Genomic DNA, 14199 nt, shown 5'->3' on the forward strand with positions numbered 1-14199 from the left:
TCGTTTGAAATCTGAATTTGTTCATCACTAATGTGATTAAGATTTACAAGGATCTCTAGAGGACATCCATTTACATTTGAGAACTATACAAATCGATCCAGGTGCATATCGAATGTTCATCTCCTTTTGTAAAACGCTGTTCTTTAATTGCAATTCATGCGACTTGTCTTCAGTATCTTCTACCTTTGATCCTTGAGGTGAGGAGCTCTCCCACTAGTACCCTCTACATGATTTGTATGCTATAGAATAGAAAGCTGGTCTTTCTTAGATAATATTCATGGGTGTTGGTTTCTTAAACATCAAAATGACTTTACAATAAATCTATTTTCCCTTTGAAACTGGGACATAGATGATAGCAAAGCAGTGGCATTGCAGTCCACTCGGGAAATGTGCACAGCTGCTTTGCCTCAGGTGGAACTGAAATTAACATTAAGCAAAGGATTTGGAATGAGGAAGCATGAATGAAGGTGCAGTTCTTCAATTTCTTATTTGCTATTGACTATTGTGGATATTTGATGATCTATGTTCTTTAGCCATAAGATCATCATAAATATATTTGTAAAAATGCAGGGTTAACATTGAATTTATCTACCAGTAGATAGGTCTACTGACAGTTGATGATAACATTAGTCAGCTATCGTAAGCATAGTATAAAATATAAGTATTTTAGGTATCTGAAAATCGTTGCTGTCTTGGAGAGAAGCTGGAAATGTAGTGTGGGAGTGATGAATGAGTACCGCAAAGTGTAACACTGTGTGTGTGTTCCTCCTACACACCGTTCTAAAGTATAGCCTTCTTAAAATTGCCCTACAGATTTTATCCAGGAAATTTGAAACAAAGGACAAAATTTTTTCCCTAATGCTAACACATCTGAAGATGCATGCATTTTATAAAGCAACAGACACAGGACTGCCCAGGCACACATCTCATCTTTGCAGTCATTAGAGATGCATCCTCCTCTGGTACAACCTGCTAGTGCCACTGTGCGAGCAAAGCGTAGGATGCATCGCCGCCCTTGTGCATGTCCTTGCATGGCCATACACAGATTCTGTGACTACAGTAGGCCCAGGGACCAGGATGCTCCTTTTCACTGGTCCTGTTTTGGGAACTAGATCAGAAACAAATGGTGTGATATGAACTGTCAATAGACAGATTTTTTTTTTCTTTCTTTCTTTCTTTTTTTTTTTTTTTTTTTTTTGGTGGTACTGGAGATAGAATCCAGGGGCCTTCTACCTCTGGGATACACTCCAAGACCTATTTTATATTTTATTTGGAAACAGGGTCTCTTAAGCCAGCTGAGGCTGGCTTCGAACCTGCCTGATCCTCCTGTCTCAGCCTTCCAAGCATGGGGATTACAAGTGTGCGCCACCACGCCCGGCATGGACAGATCTTTCTCAGGGAGAACAAAATGAATCTAAGAAAACACAAACTGCCACTGAGCCTGGTGGGCAAGGGACTCATTCTAGAACCCTGACCTCCATCACTTTCCTTACTTTTCAATGCCAAACAATAATTCATTCATATTTCAGGCCTACCCTGAGTAGAAGAGACATGAGGAAGAAAAGAGGGGGGAAAAACTGATGGAGATGGTGCCTGGAATGAGGAATCTCAGTCCAAACTAGGCAAGGGGTCAGCCACACAAGAGCAAACATACCAGGGAGTGAGGATGGCTAACACTGAGTGTCTTTATAGAGAAGAACCTACTTGGAAGCTGGAAGGAATCTAACTCCCAAAGGCCTTGTAATGAGTCTTTAGGAACTTAAGTAGCTTAGTACCAGATGGAAACAAAATAGAACTGAAAACTACAGTGAAGTGTATTGTTTAGCACTTTGGCAATGATAACGTCAAGGAAGATAGTCTGCCAAGGACTGTGTTAAATACCTTATGTATAGTGGAGCAGGAGTTTAAACCTAGTTAGCTTCCTCTTATTTTCTAGAAAACTGGTCTTCTCCTCTTCCTTCCTTTGTAGTTTGATAGATTCTAGAAATCCAGGACAAAAAAAATTGTGCACCAAATGACAGTGACATTTGTAATCTTTCAAATTCCACACTTCCAGCCAGGCATGGTGGTGCACGCTTGTAATCCCAGTACTTGGGACAGGAGGAGAGTTTTAAGGATAGCCTCAGCAAGTAGTGAGACTCTCATCAACCTGGAGAGACCCCTCTTTCAAAAATAAAAATAAAATGAGGCTGGGGGTATAGCTCAGATGTAGAATGCCCCTGGGTTCAATCCCCAGTACCACCAAAAAAGAAAAAAGAAAAGAAAAAGAAGAAATAAAGAAATTCACACTTCCAGATATTGCTAACCTTGTCAGCCATCCAGCTATGTTGCCATCTGAAGAAGAAAAAGTCTTTGGCATTCATATTTGCTTGCCTTTCTCTTCACTAGCCAATAACGCCAGCGCTTGTCAATACCATACTCATAGAAAGACCCATCTGTTTCGAAGCACCTGTCCTAAATAACTTTCTCTGATGCAGAAAATGCACCAGTACCATCTTCACAAAGAAATATTGTATAACTTTTACTTTTCATATTTTTTTGTAGTACTGAGGATGAAACCCAGGGGCCTTCAACCTCTGGACTACACTCCTAGACCTATTTTTATATTTTATTTGGAAACAGGGTCTCACTAAGTTGCTGAGAGCCTCACTAAGTAGCTGAGGCTAGCTTTGAACCTGCACGATCCTCCTGTCTCAGCCTCCTAAGTACTGGAATTACAAGTGTGTGCCACTACTCCCGGCTACTATTCACAATTTAAAGCCTTTTGGAAACCTAGAAAAGTGTGATCATCAGTTAAGTGAAAAAAATTTTTTTAGCCAGGCATTGAAGGGTCCGAGAATCACCCACCAACCCAAATATTGAAGGACTCACAAGAGATGTAAAATGCAAGCGAGGTTTATTGTGCTGCAGCTCTGTCCCGGCTAGCCAGGGGTCGAATTTCGACCCCTCCCACTCCACGCTCTGAATTTTATAACCCTAGGAGGGAGTGGTTACACACGAGGGAGTGGTTACACACTTCAGAGCCCGCCAAAAGTTTGAGCCCGCCAACCTTAGAATACAACCAATCAGATACAAGGACAAACAAGTACAACCAATAATTTTAAAACATGCATCCACACATGTCAGAGCCTGCTAAGGACTGCTTATCTCCATATTGGTATGTGTTTGTTCCCTAGGGCTGCCTTTCCCACCCACCTTGGCTGGGCCAGGCTTATCTCTGCACTGAAGAATCAGCCTGCAGAGCAGATTAGCCTGGCCTTGTTTGCTGATCTAGCTCAGAGATATGGGGATGGGGTCCCATTTACAAAGACCTTGGCCAGCAAGCTGGAGATTAGAAGCTTTGACCTTGTGGGTCCCCTACCCTCGTCCTTGAATCCTGCAACCTGGGCAGCTGGGCTTATGGATCTTCATTCTATTTCCAATCCTACCTTACTTCTATATCTTAACTCTATATTTTAATACCTTATTTCTAATCCTAATATGGAAGAAGACTTCTCTAGTTAACTTCTCATACTGGGGGGAAAGTGCTTCTTCCAGCCTGCTTTCCAGCACCCCTACAGCATAATGGCACATGCTTGTAATAATCCCAGTACTTGGGAGGCTGAGACAGGAAGATCACAGGTTTACAAACAGCCTCAGCTACTTAGTGAGGCATTCTGCAACTTAGTGATAACACTGCTTCAAAATAAAGAATAAAATATAAGCCTAGGGGTATAGCTCAGAGGTAGACTGCCTCTGGGTTCAATCCCCAGCATAAAAAAAAAATTCATTTTAGCCATTATCACAGTTATGTAAAACTATTCACTAGTTAGACAAATAGAAATTGAAAAGTAAAGGAAATTCTTCCCTAATTCTGATGGTGAGATTAGCCAAGCATAGATAGAGAAGGGACACAGGTTTTCTCTAATTTGTTCTAGCTAGGGAGTATTAAGGATACCAGAGGGATTCCAGATAATGGAGGGGAAACCTCAGCAAAGCCAGAAAAGAAGGGTAGGAGAGGAAAAAGGCTGAGGTTAATTAATGGAAAAACTATATTCAAATATGTGGATTCATGTGAATATAACATTGTTAACCTGGACACTCAGTATTGGGAAGGAGGGAAAAGGGGCAGCGGGGAGGGGGGCACCAAGTACTGTGTGAATATATGCCATTGTCAACATGATTCACATTATCATGTGAGACTCGAGTTCAGCAATAAAGCTATATGTAAAAAGTAAAAATAAAAATAAAAAAGACTATTCAATGGTGTAAATGTTTTAACTGCAGAAACCTTCACCTGGCAGCCTCTGCAGAATCCTGATGCATAAAAGGCCCCCAGCCACCTTCACTGTGACCCAGGCAATGGAAAACAGTCCAAAACTACCGTTCTAAGGAAGAAAATTTTTTATTTTGTTGAAAGTGATCATTTTCGTCTTATCTTTGTTCTAATCAGAGTTGTGCCAAAGTCCATAGTCAGGGTCAAGATAGAGAATTTGAGAAGTAAATAGAGGTCATTTAAATTCCATCCGTGGTTTTTCTTTTGGCTTTCTTGAATCTTACAAAACTCATGTTATCTGCCTTTGGGGAGATTTTCTGTTTTAATCAGTGCATTATTGAAACAAACAACAGGTTAATCTGCTTCCTGATTTGGGGTAAAGTCATTGCATGTTCAGAGTCATGGGTTTCATTACTTTGGTTTCACAGTACGCGCTAGCCCAACTTAACAGACAAAAACCTTGCCTCTGGCCCTGGGGTGCTATGTGCTACTTAGAATTTCTATGGTTTCTCAGGATGTCATATACAATAAGTACCTTTGGGGGTTGGGGTTGGTATTCAAAAATGATAAATACAGGCTTAGTCAAGCGCAATCCTTAGTTGTGAAAGTGAGATATTTAGAAGCTAACCCCAGCATCTTATTCTTCTCAGCTGAGGTTCTAACAGCAACTTGTTTGGGCCGAGGCCCGTATGGAGAACAGTTGATCTAGATGAAGCTAAGTCACATAGGAGGCTTTTCTCCCGTCCAGCAAGGTCAGCACCAGCCGATTTTCTCTGCTTCGTGCCAGTCTTCTCCCTCATTAAGTCAGTCTGTGCTGTCTGGTCAGAATGTATTCAGAGTATAATTTATACTCCAAGAATTATAATGCCTCTCGTTTAGCAGATTAATGTCTAAAATGTCTCTGGGTGAGTAAGTGTAACCGTGGTACTGCTGAGATCAGCTCTCTAGTAATAAAACTGTATGTTGATTTTAATGTATTCTTATTTTTCTTTAATAATTTTCAGTTTGGGGTAAATTATTTTATAATAACTCTGCATAGAGGATCCCCCACTGCCCACGACAAAATTTGATTCAGATGTTGAGATTGATAATGCCAGACACACACACACACACACACACACACACACACACACACACACTCAGACATACACACACACACACACACACACACACACACACACACACCGTGAAACAAGATATGAAGAAGTTTATTACCCACATAATGAGGCTTTCCACAGAGAGCAGGGTGGCTCGCAAACAAGCATAAAAATGGCTTGTGAGAACAAGGGGGAGGTGACCAGCTTTGGCTTTTACTGTAGTTAGGAAGTGGAGCTAAGAGAAAGGTTCTCCATGCAGGCAGGGGCTGGCGTGGTTTGGAAGGAGCCTTCGAACTTGCTTGTACTTTTGCCCAGTTGCATGAGAGTTCCAGCAGTCAAACACCAAAAATTGCTTGAGTGACAGTCACATACTTTCCTTTTGCAATACTTTTTAACTGAGTTATGTAATAAAAAGAGAACATGCTTGAAGCATTTGTAATCTTTCTTGGCACAATTCCGAGTGAAAGAACCATTGTGGGCCAAGGTGCATGAGTGAAATGTGCAGTGCGTACATGCTGATAGCACAAGACAGTCCCCAAGTATCTGACATAATAGAAAATGACAACAAGAAGTGTTGTCCTGCTGGCGTTTTAACCTTGTCTAAATTATATTTATTCTATAATAGTATAAATAGTATATTTATACTATTCAAATGGGCTGGTTTTATTGCCCTTTATTCCTCTGCTCTACTTCTTTTTTTTTTTGGTGGTACTGGGGGTGGAACCCAGGGACTTTCTACCTCCGGGCTATACTCCCAGACCCATTTTATATTTTATTTGGAAACAGGGTCTCACTAAGTTGCTGAGAGCCTCACTAAGTAGCTGAGGCTGGCTTCGAACCTGTGTGATCCTCCTGTCTCAGCCTCCCAAGCGCGGGGATTACAAGTGTGCGCCACCACACCCGGCTCTGCTCTACTTCTAATTCTTTGTACCTCCCAGTCTGACCCCACTTTCACAAGAGGGATTTAAAAAGTATTTCTTTTTGCTTTTAGTAATGGTTTTATTGTCATGAGCAGAAGTGGCTGGTATCCAGCAACTTGAAACATTAGGTCAAATCATCTACTTAACTTGGGGTGGGGTTTGCCCTCCTCTATATCCTTGTTTCTCTTGAACATCCAAACAGAAAGTTTCACAGCTATACATTTGTAACTCATAGTGTATAGCTGAGATTTTTCCATTTCCGTGGTGGGTGAGCAGTGACTCCATGTTGAAATATTTCTAAACAAAAACCATGACAGTTGTGTTCTGTCTTGATTATTGGAATTTCTAAACATTATCAGCACTCAGAATCATTTCCTAAATAAATGTTGACCCCTTAGGTGTTGCCTCAGTCGTCTCTGAGTGAAGGGAAGGTTAACCATTCATTTAGTAGACAGTCTTAGCACCTCAGTTTTCATAAGAAGGTTCAGTTCATTGATGGATTTTTTTAAGTGAATGAACTTTTCTTTTATTCAGAAAAAAAAAAAAACAATTGCACTCCAGCCTCATCCTGTTTACAGGAAAACTCTTACCAAAATTCTGTTTAGAAAAAAATACACACAAAAAAAAAGATTCTCCAGGAGATATATGGTCTGCCCATCTGGGTTGGTGTTTCTCAACCTCAACTATCTTATATGAAGTTCTCAGATAATATTTTGCATACACAAATTAAACATCGATAGAATGCCATAGTTATATGTAAATAATATGAAGAAGTACATGTATATTTCTTTCTTTCTTTCTTCCTTTCTTTCTTTCTTTCTTTTTTTTTTTTTTTTTTGGTGGTACTGGGGTTCCTGGAAATCCTTCTACCTCCGGGCTACACTCCCAGACCTATTTTTACATTTTTATTTGGAAACAGGGTCTCCTAAGCCAGCGTGCGCGGCTGGCTTCGAACCTGCGGGATCCTCCTGTCTCTGCCTCCCAAGCGCAGGGATTACAAACATGTGCCACCACGCCCGGCCTACATTTATATTTAAAATAATATTTATTAGCTGTGTATTCTAGGACACAACTCTCCCAAAAGACATGATGAAATAGTTATCTGTTCACAAGAAGGGTAGAACCATAATGACTGGGATAACTGGATACAGATGCTGACTGACATGTGAGTGTTGGCGACCCAGATGGCCAAGGGTGAAGCCTAAGTAAAACAGTTTTCTAAAATAGTGAACACTAGAGCAACAAAGGAATTCCTGTCTTAATGTCTAATTTGGTGTCTGGTTCAAAGTTTGGAAAATAAAATATATGGCAAATGAAAAAAAATTAAAAATAAATAAAAAATAAAATAGTGAACAATGCATAGTAAAATTCCAAACAACAAAAAAGCAATAGTCTTCTTTTGGTTTTTATGAGGTTAGCTTAGCATTCATGGAAAATGCAATGTATCCTGACACAGAACAACAACCAAGCATGTTTACATATAAAACAAGAATTTGATTTTGAGCTTTAATTTTTATAAACAAATTCATCACTTACATGCATGTAATGCAGGGCATTTCAGTGTGCAAACTATAGGCAGTTCTTTGGGTTGGTGACCGCCCTGAACATTACGTGCCATCTGACATCCCTGGCCAGTGCCCAGTAAATATCATTATCACCTGGCCTCTTGGAACGACTAAAACTGTCCACACAAGTCTCCAGATTATACTTCAGAAGGTGGTATTGAATCCACTGAGAAGCACTGCTAAAGTATATTGAATTTTATACCAAGGTCAATATAGAGAAATCAGAACACTTGGGTTCTAAATAATCACTTTAGTGACCTTCATTTTTATGCAGTACTACAAAACATGGTATTATAAGCTTCAGTAGTATTGAGAATATCATCAAGTAAGTCATTCAATAACCCACTTAACAGCTGCAGAAAATTTTATTTAGATCTCAGGGTCTTGGAAAACTAGAACTGTCTTTTGTATTTTCACCATGTAACCTTGTTTTAGGTTATATTTCTTTTTATACTTTTATAGTCCACTTATAGTTGTGAGGATAGAGATTATCACACACACACACACACACACACACACACACACACACACACACACATCCTCTTCTGACTTTGTATTATTTTTTGTTTTCTATTTTTTCTTCCTGAGTTTTGAATGTTCCTAATATTTAAATGCTTATATTGACACTTTAGATCCTTCTCAAAATGAGGGAAAGTATAATTAAATAAAGTGAAGAAGAAGATTTGGGGCCTCTGTCTACATGTTTTTGCAGTCCCAGAGGTGCCTTAATGTTAGCTGCAGGCATGAATAAAGTGGTGCCACACCCCGTTAGTTCTGCCTATGAAAATTTCAAATTTATTCCATAAATAAACCATGGCACTTTTCTTCTAAAATGTTCTATCCTGGGATTACTTGATCAGGAGGAGGAACATATTTTTATGGGAATTGCCTTCTGCAAGAGTTTTATAGCAGCTATGTTAGACAATGAGCTTTTTCAACTTTTTTTTCCTTAAAATGGAATTCTTGAGCCCTCTGCTGGAAGCACTTAGTATTTGTATAAAATAGTAGCATATAGACATTTCACAATTTTAAAAGAATAACTGGTGGCGGTCATATATGATCTTGTGATGAATACTGAGAAAAATTGAGAAAACAACTTTTCAACAGATTTATATTGCAAATAGGTATTTATATTTGAATATAATAATAGTGAGAACATTCAAATGAAGGAATAATTTGAATTTTTTTTTTTGGTGGTACTGGGGTTCCTGGAAGCCCTTCTACCTCTGGGCTACACTCCCAGACCTACTTTTGCATTTTTATTTGGAAACAGGGTCTCCTAAGACAGTGCGCATGGCTGGCTTCGAACCTGCGTGATCCTCCTGTCTCTGCCTCCCAAGCGCGGGGATTACAAGCGTGCGCCATCACGCCCGGCTAATTTGAATTTTTTTAATATGCAAAGTTGTGTGTGTGTGTGTGTGTGTGTGTGTGTGTGTGTGTGTGTGTTATATTGGGGATTGAACCCAGAAGCATTCTACCTCCTCCAAGATACACCCCTAGCCCTTTCTATTTATTTTATGTCTTGAAACAGTTCTCTCTAGGTTGCTGTGAGTCTTGCTACATTACTGATACTGTCCTTAAGCCTGCAATCCTCCTATCTCAGCCTCCCAAGTACTGGGATTACAAACATGTACCACTATGCCCACATTCGAGTTAATTTTGGATATTTTCTTTGTATTCTTCATAAAAACCATCCATTTTTATTCTTGAGTTGAGATTCATTAATTCAGTGCTTAATGAGAATCTACCGAGTATTAAGTACTTACTAGATATTGAGCATGTATTGATAAAAAGCATTCACATCAAATGCTGAGAGTGGGTCAAACTATGATTGGAAATCCCAGACCAACACATTATTTCATATTAAATAAATTACTTTAAATGATTTATTTAAATTAAAATAAATTATTTTACATAAATAACCATTTAAAATAAATATTTGAGCCGGGCATGGTGGCGCATACTTGTAATCCCATAATTAGGGAGGCTAGGACAGGAGGATCATGGTTCATGGCCAGCCTCAGCTACTTAGGTCCTGTACAACTCAGTGAGACCCTGTTGCAAGATAAAGAATAAAACAATAGGGCTGGGGGTGTAGCTTAGAGGTAGAATCCTCCTAGGTTGAATCCCCAGTACCGAAAAATAAATAAATAATATTTGCACATGGAACACAGTGAAACGCTTGAGTGCCCCATGCTCCAAAAGTTACACTGGTTCAGATGAGATAATGAATAATTGAGTTGTAGTACTTCATAGAGCACTGCCGGAAAAATAAGTGATTAATCCACACTATACATTGCAGAAAAATTTTAGTCCTCCATTCAATGACAACTGAATAAATACAGCTGCTGAAAAACTGATTCAAGCCATTCATCCCTGTATTAGCATGTATGTTTCCTGGTAGCTTCTCTATAAATACAGCCACTAACTTAAGAGGAAAGAAAGCCTGATTTCAGCCAATGGCACCTGTGGAGAATTCTTAGTTAAATCTAAGTGTAAGAATTAGTTATATATTATTATCAAATTTTTTTCAGTACTGAGGATGGAACCCAGGGGCATTCTAACTCTGAATGACACCCCCAGCCCTAATTTTTTATTCTTATTTATTTATTTACTTATTTTGGTGATACTGGAAACCCTTCTATCTCTGGGCTACACTCCCAGACATCTATCTTTTATATTTTTATTTGAAAACAGGGTCTCTTAAGCCAGGAAGCCTGGCTTTGAACCTGCACCATCCTTCTGTCCCCGCCTCCCAAGCACAGGGATTATAAGCATGACCCACCACACCCAGCTTTTTTTTTTTTTTTTTTTTTTTTTGGTGGTGGTACTGGAGTTCCTGGAAGCCCTTCTACCTCCCAGACCTATTTTATACTTTTTTTATTTTTGGAAACAGGGTCTCAAGTGCGGAGGCACATCCGGCTCTTTATTTTTGAAACAGGGTCTCATTTAGTTGCAAGGGGCCTCACTAAGTAGCTGAGACTGCCTGCGAACCGCTATTCTCTGGTCTCCACCTCCTGAATACTGGCATTACAAATGTGCACCACCAAACCCAGCCTAATTATTATCAATTTTAATTATTACTACTACTATTATTATTATCATTAGTAGTAGTAGCAGTAGTACTGGGGATTGAACCCAGGGGCATATTACTCAGGGGCTACATCCCTAGTCCTTTTTTGTTATTATTATTTTGAAAGATAGTCTCCCTTTAATGTTTTTGTTGTAGAGGTCTTTTACATCTTGGGTTAGGTTAATTCCTAGATATTTTATTGGTTTTGAGGTTATAGTGAATGGAATTGTTTTCTTTGTTTCTTTCATTGTGGATTCATTGTTGGCATAAAGAAAAACCATTGATTTCTTTAGGTTGATTTTGTATCCTGCGACTTTGCTGAATTTGTCAATCAGCTCCAGAAGTCTGTTTGTTGAGTTCTTTGGGTCTTCCAGATAAAGGATCATGTCATCTGCAAATAAGGATAATTTTAATTCCTCTCTTCCTATGTGAATTCCTTTTATTTTTTTCTCTTGTCTTATTGCTGCAGCAAGAGTCTCAAGGACTATATTGAAAAGGAATGGTGAATAGTGGGCATCCTTGTCTTGTTCCTGACTTTAGAGGAAATTCTTGCAGTTTTTCCCCATTCAATATAATGTTGGCTTTGGGTTTACATTAAAGAAAGAAATTGAAGAAGACCTTGAAAGATGGAAAGATCTCCTGTGCCCATGGATAGGCAGAATAAATATCATCAAAATGGCCATTCTACCAAAACTGATCTATAGATTCAATGCAATTCCCATTAAAATACCAGTGACATTCTTCAGAGACCTAGAAAAATCAATCATGAACTTTATATGGAGAAAGAAAAGACCCAGAATAGCCAAAGCAATTCTCACCAATAAGAAACATGCAGGAGGCATCACTATCCCAGACTTCAAACTATACTATAGAGCAATAGTAGTAAAAACAGCATGGTACTGGCACAATAACAGATATACTGACCAGTGGATTAGAATAGAAGATACAGAAACAAACCCACACATCTTTAGCCAATTAATCTTTGACAAAGGGGCCAAACTCATACGCTGGAGAAAAGACAACCTTTTCAACAAATGGTGCTGGGAGAACTGGCTATCTATTTGTAAAAAGATGAATCTAAACCCCTATATTTCACCATGCACAGGAATCAACTCAAGATGGATCAAAGATTTAGAAATTAGACCTGAGACTGTGAAGTTAGTAGAGGAAAGCATAGGTTCAACACTACAAAATATTGGCACAGGCAGTAACTTTCTCAACAAAACCTCCAAAGCTCAGGAAATTAAAGCAAGAATTAACATGTGGGATAACATCACACTAAAAAGTTTCTTCTCATCAAAGGAAACCATCAACAACTTAAAGAGGAAGCCTACAGAATGGGAAAAGATCTTTACCAGCCACTACTCTGATAGGGGACTAATATATCCAGAATATACAAAGAGTTCAAAAGACTCTACACTAGCAAAACAAACAACCCAATCAAGAAATGGGCAAATGAACTAAATAGACACTTCACAAAAGAAGAGATACAAAGGGCCAATAGATACATGAAAAGATGTTCTACATCATTGGCCATCAGGGAGATGCAAATCAAAACTACACTGAGATTCCATCTAACCCCAGTCAGAGTAGCAAGCATAAAGAAATCAAATAACAAATGTTGGATGTGGGGAAAGAGGAACTCTTTTACACTGTTGGTGGGAGTGCAAACTAGTTCAGCCACTATCTGTGTGGAGATTCCTAAGAAAACTAGGAATAGATCCACCATACTATCCAGCTCTACCACTCCTGGGTATTTTTCCAAAGGGGTTGAAAACAGAGAACTATAGCAACATATGCATACCTATGTTCATACCAGCACAATTTGTAATAGCCAAAATATGGAACCAGTCTAGGTCCCCATCAACAGATGAATGGATTGCAAAACTCTGGGAAATACACACAATGGAATTCTATTTAGCCATAAAGAACAAAATCATACCTTTTGCAAGAAGATGGAAAGTCCTGGAGAGCATTATGTTAAGCGAGACCAGCCAAGCACAGAAGGAGAAGGTACATATGTTTCCACTAATATGCCCAAACTAGGGAATCCAGAGGATACCAGTGGTACTCCAGATAATGGAGGGGAAATACCAGCAAAGCTTGAATGGAAAGATAGAGGAGGAGGAAGGCTGAACATCTGAATATATGTAAAATTATGAACATGGCATGGTTACCCAGGACAATCATTGTTTTATTGCTGGGAGGGGGGAAGGGAAAACAGGGGCGGGAGGGGGGAGAGGGCATCGAATATAGTTTAAATGTATACCATTTATGTTCAATAAAATTAAAAAAAAAAGAAAGACAGTCTCCCTAGGCTGCTGAGGCTCTTGCTAAGTTGCTGAGGCTGGCCTCAAACTTTCAATCTTCTTGTCTCAACCTCCCAAGTACTGGAATTATAGGCATACACCACCACTCCCAGCTAGAAGAGATTGTTTCTTCAGAAAATCATAGTTTTCACTTAAAATACATGAGCCTAATCCTAAATGATCCTAAACAGACGAATATTCATTTTTGCCAGGCAACGCTTATCTGTTTCCATAGTAAATTTGTTTTTCTCTTTTTCCTGATGAGTTTCTTGTTCCCTTTTCTCTCTTCTTAAACACTGTCCCCACCACCCTGCAAATAATACACATACCACAAAAATTCACATTCTTTGAGAAAACAGAAGATAAGATTTGCATCTTCCTACCAGCAAATACTTAAACTTCCCTGTATCTGTGAACTTATTCTATGTATTTTCATCTTTTACAGTGGAAGATGTATCCCTGAATGGGATATTGCCAAGATACTAATTATTTCCATTGTGATCTATCAATTCAATGCAATCACTGTCAAAATTTCACAAAGTTATTTTATGGATACCAACAACCTGACTGTAAGGCATATATGGAGAGGCAAAACAGTTGGAGGACTAACTACTCCTAATTTCAAGGCTTAGTAAAATGTTCCAATAATAAACATAGCATGATATTGGCAAAAGACTGGACAAATAGATCAATATAACAGAATAGAGAACCCAGAAATGTGCCCACCTATCTTTGACAAAGGAGCGAAGATCAGTTGACTCTAAGATTGTCTTTTATACAAAGGGTGCTAGTTCACCTGGACAGTCACATGCAAAACAAACAAACAAACAAACAAACAAATAAGAAAACAAAACCCTAAGCAGAGATCTTATACTCTTCATGGAAATTAACTCAAGATGCACTTAAATTTAAAACACAAAATTAGAAGATATTATTAGAGAAAATCTTTAGGTATGACAAAGACTTTTTAAAGACACCAA

At 38.9% G+C, this 14199-nt stretch overlaps 1 protein-coding gene across 8 annotated transcripts in view; it reads left to right on the forward strand.

Moving 5' to 3' along the window:
* KLHL32 (kelch like family member 32) overlaps nt 1-14199 on the forward strand; it is a gene marked incomplete at both ends in the record, with an annotated part of 159244 nt that overhangs the window by 52029 nt on the left and 93016 nt on the right. The gene's annotated exons all lie outside the window — the stretch shown is intronic.

This window comes from Muscardinus avellanarius (genome assembly GCF_963383645.1).
Source record: "Muscardinus avellanarius genome assembly, chromosome: 8".
Classification (NCBI taxonomy): domain Eukaryota; kingdom Metazoa; phylum Chordata; class Mammalia; order Rodentia; family Gliridae; genus Muscardinus; species Muscardinus avellanarius.